Raw genomic sequence first — 8,963 nt, forward strand, 5'->3', positions numbered from 1 at the left:
GAACACTGGAGAAGCAAAGAGAACACTGGCCCGCTTTCGTGAAATTCAAGGAATCAGAATTATCTAAGGAACGGTCGAGAAACAACAAGGCCAATGCCGCAAAAAAGACGCAGTTCCATAGGCTGGGTCCAGGTGGCTACGCGGTGGCAATGCCTAAGTGGGATAAGTCTGAGCAAGAGATGGAGGATGTAGGGGTCACTTCGGTTACTAGTAGCTGGCCCCCCAGGTGCAGAACTTGGTTCTATGCGCATGGGGGGGCATTGGACCCAAACACAGGCCTGGTTTCGAAGAAGACAAGTCTAAAAGGAGCAGAACAAAAGCGCAATAGAAGATGCTCGAGAGGGGGTGTTCACGCCCAACAGAGAGAACGACGAGATTACGCGCGCCCTTGGAAATCCTGAACACTCGGGAAGAACATGAGGCAAGGGCGCTATTCCCTGGTATGAGGGCTTTTCGGAATGGAACGGCGACTACAGGACCCGTGCCAGAAAGAAGATGGAGGAGGAGAAGAAGAGGAAGCTGGAGGAGGAGCAGAGGAAGCAGGACGCGGAACGCCTTCAAGGCCTAGAAGCAAGGCACGCGGACTTGGCACTCAAATTCCAGCAGGAGCAGCAGCAGCAGATCGACTCACTTAGCCAGGAAAGGGGGTCTCAGCAGCGGCAGCAGCAAGCGGATGATCATCCAGCATTGGATAGCACCGTCCCATCCATGCCGAGAAGCAACGTTGGTTTCGCCCCGGGCGACGCACTGCTGGATACATACCCTGTGGATGACATCATAGAGAACACTAACTGTGAGCTACACTTCAAAATGAAGAACATATCCATGAAGGTGGCGGACGCCGTTGCTTTTACAATTACCCCCGAAGCAACCTTCCATTGCGCCCCGAATCCAGCGGGCTATGCTCGTGTCTTGGTTGATGAGGTGGTGGACCCATATTCAGGGCTAGAGCTTGACATTCCTGGAGGTGACGACAAGCACACACTGGGAGAGACCATACATCGTATCATCCTATGGAGAAAGGATTACATCATCTTTCGAAGTCCACCGACACCGCGTCTGCCGACTCCTCCTCGAAGTCCGCCACCGTGTCAGCCACTACAAGAAGAACCCCCCTTTAGCAACGCATCAATGTGTTGTCGTAGGCCCATATAAGTGTTGCTAACGTATATATCCACGGATTATTATGCGTTGCCGTTGGTGGCGTTGCAAAGGTCTACAACAACGTATATACATGCGTTGGTAAACGACCTGAATAAGTGTTGCAAAATTGCAATGTATAAAGTTAGAGCGTAACAACACTTCATATGCGTTGGTCGCAACCCTGCACAAAATGATTTCAAATGGACATACACGGCAATTACAATGCCTAGAAGCAGTCCTTCATAGCATGAAAAATTAATGGTATTTCGTATAGTCATATAGAGAACCACAATATGACAAAGAGAAAGGCTCATTTATTAAATTGATTGTTGCATTACAAAGAACATGAGCCAAAGATTACAAGATGTGGAGCTATCTAGTAGCAGCAGCCAGTTCTTGACCTTGCAATCAACATCTTACTTATTCTATTTAATATATACTGTTTGAAGCATTGATCTGGCAAAAAACATCTAAAACATTATGTGGAACTATCTAGTAGCAGCTTCATTCTCGACCTTGCAATCAGCATCTGAGCCCTGCATATCAGTTTATCTACAACATAAAAGAAATGAGATAAATAACTTAAATTACAAATAATCAAATTGCTACAGCAGTAAAATTTGGAGGAGCAACATACAAAGGTGAAGGCCATGCATAAATAATCCCGCTACATCTATTGAGCGGCATGTTCTAAACCATCATCATTTTTCCACCTTGTATATTGAATGGATGACGGAATACTATGTGCATTGTGTTATTACTGCAAAAAGAAAAACTAACATAAACCAAGAAGATAGATTGATCATTACACACATTTATAACCTATTAAAATATACAGCTATATTTTTTGCTGAGTTGCAAACACAAAAACCATTAAGGAGAAAAATAATTGGCATTAAAAAATTTAGATACACTATATATTCGGAAACAATAGACAAGAAAGGATGATGGATGTATAAATTGTACATTTAGCAGTAGTAACAGGAAGATATACAAAAAAGAAATAGTAGGGTCAAAATATTTTGTGAAACTGTATGGGAAATGTGTGCGCACATTATGTTAGTCTGTCACTAAATATCATAAGTTTAAGTTGCAGTATATTATCATACGAGAAAGTCAAAAAAAGGAAGAATTTCAAAAGCTAGAGCAAAATATATTACATGTTCATACGCTAAAAATCTTACCATCTTATACTTTTACAAGAGTGCAGCTTAGCTATCATTATGTTGTCCACGGATAAAAAAGTTAGGGTACCCCCAGAAGTGTTCTCTTGTACAAATAAGGATAAAAAAAGAATTTGCAATATTGAGCTATTAATAATCCGATTTCCTTTGAACCATGGAAGAATCGTTGATGCAATATCGAGCTAACAATTACGAATTACCTCATAGCAAAACTAGCCTGCTAAGTACTAGTAGTTAGCTAGGTTCAGTGCCAATAACATTGACCTGGAAGTCTGGAACAAATCAATTTTTTTGTAACCTGCATATTCAAAATATGGATTGGTAACTTAGCAGACCAGTAACCAATATTTCAAATATACATATACTATAAGATAAAAAAATACTCTAGACAAATTGTCCCATCTATAAGCCAATACACTTGGTGGATCCGAGAACTAAATATTAAGTTCTGCAGTTACAATCATGTAGTAGATCAGCTGCCGGTCATCAGAACATCATTACTAAAACAAAGGTCTCCAGCCTAAATGGTTTCCTGAGTATGAACTTTCTTAATCTGGAATACAGAGAATTTGATGCACGTTGGTATTACCAATATATATGATAAACAAAAGGCTTTCCTAAGGGGAGATGGCTCAGTATTTAACTTTATGATTACGGTTGTACTCCCTCCATTCTTAAATATAAGTCTTTGTAGAGATTTCAGCATGGACCACATACGGATGTATGTAGATGCATTTTAAAGTGTAGATTCACTCATTTTGCTCCGTATGTAGTCCATAGTGAAATCTCTATAAAGACTTATATTTAGGAACGGAGGGAGTAATTGGCAAGCTACTATTTCAATAGTAATTGGTGTCGTTTCCATGCTTACTCCAAAGTTGAAGATTCTGTAGTCAGTTTCTAGTATATTTCTAAATGAGATGGGAGATGTAAGAAAGGGAACATCCGGGTGGTTTGTCATCTTGATTCTTCTAGTGCTTGTAAAGGTATCTAATAATTGTTCCTCCTTGGTTAAACAACTATATATCAGTACAAAACTAATACCTGAACTACACCTAGTAGTATTTCTAACTTCTGCATCGTCAGCATAGTGTAGGGAATATGGCTAAGTTTTGCTAAAAAATATACATAAATCAATAGAAATATAAGAAACACAATCACGTAGAGAGACACATACACGACGAGGAGCAGCGCCCCTTGGCTGTCCCTGAACTGGGTAGTGCGGTCGCGGAGCATCCTGGGGCCGACGAGCAATGGCAGCACAGAGCAGGCATTGTTCCACTCTAACGCTCTACTGCTGCACGAGTCGCACTACCGACGGACTTGGGCGCTAGTGTGTCCCCCAACCACGAACCCCTCTGTATACTCCGGCAAGCTCTTCACCACCCTGCACGCACCACAGCCCAAATTGAAGAGTATGTGTGTTCGTTAAATCTCTTACCTTCATCGTTGTACCCGGCTGCCTTCACGTACTCATCGGCAGCAGAACCTGAGGAACTTACCCATAGGCCTCATGGCCTTAGAAGATCCTTGGAAACACATGTGGGATGGGAAAGACTTCCAATGAAATCAATAGTAATTAAGGAACCGAAGTTATTAGCAGGTAGCACATGTTTGTACTTCTGAATCCTCCGATGTGTATGTACCTTCCATGCCTGAAGATGATCTCCGTGTGGAAGGGGCAGGTGCAGAGGATGTTCATGTGGATTCGTCGGCTGTCCATCGAGGATCCACTAATCCCTCCCCTGCACTATTGACAGAAGATCCAAATTCCAATCCGATGAGGGGCAACCAGATGGATTGGTATGGTGAGAACTGAGAAGGATGATTGACACCAAATAGATCTGAAAAGGGGCGGCGCAAGAAAATATGGAAGCAGAGATGCAGAGCTAGGTGGAGATTCGGAGTCTCGGAGGGGAAGGCGCCGCCACCGCTTATGGAATATGGAGTGAGGGATTGCTTTAGGGTTTCTCAAGGTTGAAATTTTGGGAAGATTTTGTTACGGGCGGGAGAAGACTAGAGGGGAGACTCTTCTCTAAAGACGTGGGAGAGGTCAAATAAAAAAAACGTGGGAAAGGTGGGATACGTGGGGCTATTTGCAACAAATCTTATTTTTTCGTTGCAAGCTATTTCTTGTTATAGGGGGTTGTTGTTGTAGTGAGCAGACTCCTGCTCCTCCAAGTCCACGAACGCGTGAGCAGACTCCTGCTTCAAGTCCGGCACAGCGTCAGGCCACTCCTCCTGTTTCAAGTCCGACACCGTGTCAGGCCACACCTCCTGCTTCAAGTCCGGCACAGCGTCAGGCCACACCTCCTGCTTCAAGTCCGACACCGTGTCAGGCCACACCTCCTGCTTCAAGTCCGGCACAGCGTCAGGCCACTCCTCCTGCTCCAACTAAGCCACGTCAGCCGTCTCCGCCGCCTAAGCAATCGCAGAAGAGACACGCCGCAGCTATGGTGCGTAGCGGTACGAGTCGAGGTAGTACAGGAAGTACAGGCGGAGACAAGCGATATAAATATGGTCCAAGCAGCCTCGCTCCTCTTCCTCAGAGGCCTTACGACATGACCGAGGAGCAAAACGATGCAATAGTGCGGGCCGAAGTGGACGCTCATTTTGGACCGAAACCGGCAACTCCGCCGAGGGAGAAAGTGCCTAAGGAAAAGATTGGCCACTTCATTCGTATGGCTAGACCACCAGCTCCCAAGCCTGTTGACTCAGACTATGAGCGCCAAATCAGGAAGGCACATCGAGCACGACTACAGAAAGAAGCGAGCTCGAGCTCGAGCCAACAAGCAGTTGTCAAAAAATGCAGGAAAACCGTTCCCCAGCTGGGAGAACATGCGGTGCAATCGACCCCCCCCCCCCCCCCCGCTTGTTGTGCCAACAACACATGAGAGTACGCGCGCCCAATATTATTGTGGGCAAACCATTTACGTTCCCGAGCTGGGCGATGTGGTAATAACCGAGGAGCATATAATGCAGGCTGGAATGCTCAAGATCACTGTTGGACAACTCCTCGATATGGAGCCCATGTCTCCGCTTAGGGAGGAGAAAATAAAACGAAAATATGTCCGGGGCCAACCTTTGGTCGAGCCCGAGGAGGTCAAGAACCTCCCAACGAGAATGTATGAATTGCATGATTGGTACATGAAAATTACCAAGATTTCCAATCGAGAGTCCCTCATGGTGCAAGTCGAGGAAGATCATTACTTCAATAAGAAAGCTCTGTCCGTTGAGTATTCAGAACTATTTCAGTTATTCAATCAAGATGCACTCGACAAATCTATCGTCAGTTGCTATTGTCTGTAAGTGATTTCTTTCTGTAATTTAAGTCTCAAGCTAGCTCTAGTGCTCATTGATTGATCATTAATTACCTGTAATTATATATCCTCACTATATATTCTTTTCTGTGGTATTATGCAGGATGAAGATGTATGAAATGAAAAAAGCTGGATGCTATGGCATTGCGTTCATTGACTCAAATACCGTTAATGAATACACATGGAAATTGGAATGGTGTAGACAAGATGTAGAGAAAAACATGGTAGAGTTCTTGAAGCGCCTCAATAGCAATGAAGATATACTACTTCCTTACAACTTCGAGTGAGTCACACTGTCTTGTACTACAAATTCTGTTTTTGCTTACTAGCTAGATGTTAATAAGTGTATAGGGTTTAGGGTTATAGTTGATTAGTGTTATGCACATGCCCGCTTAATTTATACATGCAAACGTATGCGCATGCAGCTTCCACTGGATCTTGTTAGACATTAAAGTTGACGAATGAAAAGTTGAAGTACTGGACTCGCTACTTAAAAAAGATAGTGACTACAGCATCGTGAAGGGGATAGTCGACAGGTTATTTCAATCATTATTAACTATATCTCGGCCTATTTAGTTCGTCATTTCCTGATATGAACTATTTTTAATAACCCCTTTATTAATTTTCTTTGCCGGCGGGCAGGGCTTGGGCAAAGTACATCAAGGTGACTCCAGGAAAATGGTGACACAAGCTATGTTGGTATCGACCCAAGGTATGTAATTAAGTAGTACTAGCTAGCTAGCTACCATCTCTTTAATTCTTGTTTCAATACCATTAATTAATTAACATGCTTGATTAATTATTATCTGATTAAATTCTATTCTCGTAAAGTCCCTGAAGCAGGCGCCGGGGACTGAAGTGTGTCCATACTACGTTTGCGAGAACATTCGCATGATGGCGTCTGAAAGGAGCAGATCTGATAGACAGGACTGGGTACGTTTGCCAGAACACTATTCACAAATCTTACGTGATTGTCGATATCTAGTCACACAACTAATACACATGCATATTGATCTCCTTCTTAACAGTTCAAAGAGGTGCGGGACCAGCTCCTACCAGAGGAGCGCATACGAGCACTTCAAGAGGAAATAGCGGGATTTTTGCTCCACCAGGTCATAGATCCCAAAGGAGAATACTATTATCCGCTACCGCCCCCATGAACCACTTGTCATCGTGCTCCGAAGGCACCAAGGCAACATGTAGGAGAAATTGTATATATATACATGTGTATGTGTGAATAATTAATGTTGGTTGTGAGACATTCGATTATATATATATGATCGGTTCTACGAGAAAATCTATTTATATATATGCATAACGTGTACAATATGTAGTATCGTAAAATACCAGCAAACAAAAAAGAATTAAATGGAAAACACAAAATTAATGGAAAAATAAAAATTAAAACCAAACCCCCCCCCAAACATTTAGTACCGGTTGGTGCTACCAGCCGGTACTAATGGTCTACCAGCACCCGGGCCTGGCTCGTGCCACGTGGTGGCACTTTAGCGCCGGTTCGTGTCGAATCGGTAGTAAAGGGGGGCCTTTAGTCTCCACTCTTTAGTGCCGGTTGCGGAACCGGCACTAAAGGCCCTTACGAACCGGCGCTAAAGCCCGGTTCTGCAGTAGTGCCCCCTCCACAGTTACACACCTAAGTCATATCGTCGTAGTGCTTAGGCAAAGCCCTGCGCCAGTAACTTCATCATCACCGTTGCCACGCCGTCGTGCTGACGGAACTCTCCCTCGGCCTCAACTGGATCAAGAGTACGAGGGACGTCATCGAGCTGAACGTGTGCTGAACACGGAGGTGCCGTACGTTCGGTGCTAGGATCGATCGTATCGTGAAGACGTATGACTACATCAACTGCGTTGATAAAACGCTTCCGCTTTCGGTCTACGAGGGTACGTGGACACACTCTCCCGCTAGTTGACATGCATCACCTAGATGGATCTTGCGTGTGCGTAGGAACATCCGAGCCAAGTCTATGCGTAGATGTTATATGCACGAGTAGAACACAAAGAGTTGTGGGCGATAATAGTCATATTGCTTACTAGCATGTCATACTTTGATTCGGCGGTATTGTTGGATGAAGCGGCTCAGACCGACATTACATGACCGCGTTCATGAGACTGGTTCTACCGCCGTGCTCCGCACACAGGCGGCTAGTGGGTGTCTGTTTCTCCAACTTTAGTTGAATCGAGTGTGACTACGCCCGGTCCTTGTTGAAGGTTAAAACAGCACACTTGACGAAAAATCGTTGTGGTTTTGATGCGTAGGTTAGAACAGTTCTTGCTAAGCCCGTAGCAGCCACGTAATACTTGCAACAACAAAGTAGAGGACATCTAACTTGTTGTTGCAGGGCATGTTGTGATATGATATGGTCAGGACGTGATGAGATATAAATTGTTGTATGAGATGATCATGTTTTTGAAATTATCGACAACTGGCAGGAGCCTTATGGTTGTCTCTTTATTAAATAAGATGCAAGTGTCATGTAATTGCTTTACTTTATCGCTACGCGACAACAATAGTTGCAAAAGCAATAGTTGGCGAGACGACCATATGACCACACGTTGATAGAGATCAAAATGATAGAGATCGTGGTGTCATGCCAGTGATGATAGAAATCATAACGGTACTTTGGAGATGGAGATCAAAGGCACAAGATGATGATGGCTATATCATGTCACATATTTTGATTGCATGTGATGGTTATCTTTTATACATCTTATTTTGCTTGGTTCGGCGGTAGCTTTATAAGATGATCCCTTACTAAAATTTCAAGGTATAAGTGTTCTCCTTGAGTATGCACCATTGCGACAGTTCTTCGTGCTGAGACACCACGTGATGATCGGCTGTGATAAGCTCTATGTTCACATACAACGGGTGCAAGCTAGTTTTGCACATGCAGAATACTCGGGTTAAACTTGACGAGCATAGCATATGCAGATATGGCCTGGAACACTGGAGACCGAAAGGTCGAACATGAATCATATAGTAGATATGATCAACATAGTGATGTTCACCATTGAAAACTACTCCATCTCACGTGATGATCGGACATGGTTTAGTTGATATGGATCACGTGATCATTTAGATGACTCGAGGGATGTCTATCTAAGTGGGAGTTCTTAAGTAATATGATTAATTGAACTTAAATTTATTTATGAACTTAGTCCTGATAGTATTTGCATATCTATGTTGTAGATCAATAGCTCGCAAATAGCTTCCCCGTTTTATTTATGATATGTTCATAGAGAAAACTAAGTTGAAAGATGATAGTAGCAATGATACGGACTTGGTCCGTGATCTGAG

The 8,963-nt window shown here is 43.6% G+C and overlaps 1 long non-coding RNA gene across 1 annotated transcript; it reads right to left on the reverse strand.

Annotated features, from left to right (window-relative positions):
- Positions 1–1,446: 1,446 nt before the first annotated feature.
- Positions 1,447–4,343, reverse strand: LOC120962758 (uncharacterized). The gene is made up of 3 exons (XR_006662201.2): positions 3,505–4,343; positions 2,528–2,625; positions 1,447–1,695 (listed from the first exon to the last, which is right to left on the reverse strand). It is a non-coding gene; the product is annotated as an uncharacterized lncRNA (long non-coding RNA).
- Between the last annotated feature and the right edge of the window lie 4,620 nt (positions 4,344–8,963).

Source organism: Aegilops tauschii, chromosome 4 (assembly GCF_002575655.3).
Source record: "Aegilops tauschii subsp. strangulata cultivar AL8/78 chromosome 4, Aet v6.0, whole genome shotgun sequence".
Taxonomy (NCBI): domain Eukaryota; kingdom Viridiplantae; phylum Streptophyta; class Magnoliopsida; order Poales; family Poaceae; genus Aegilops; species Aegilops tauschii.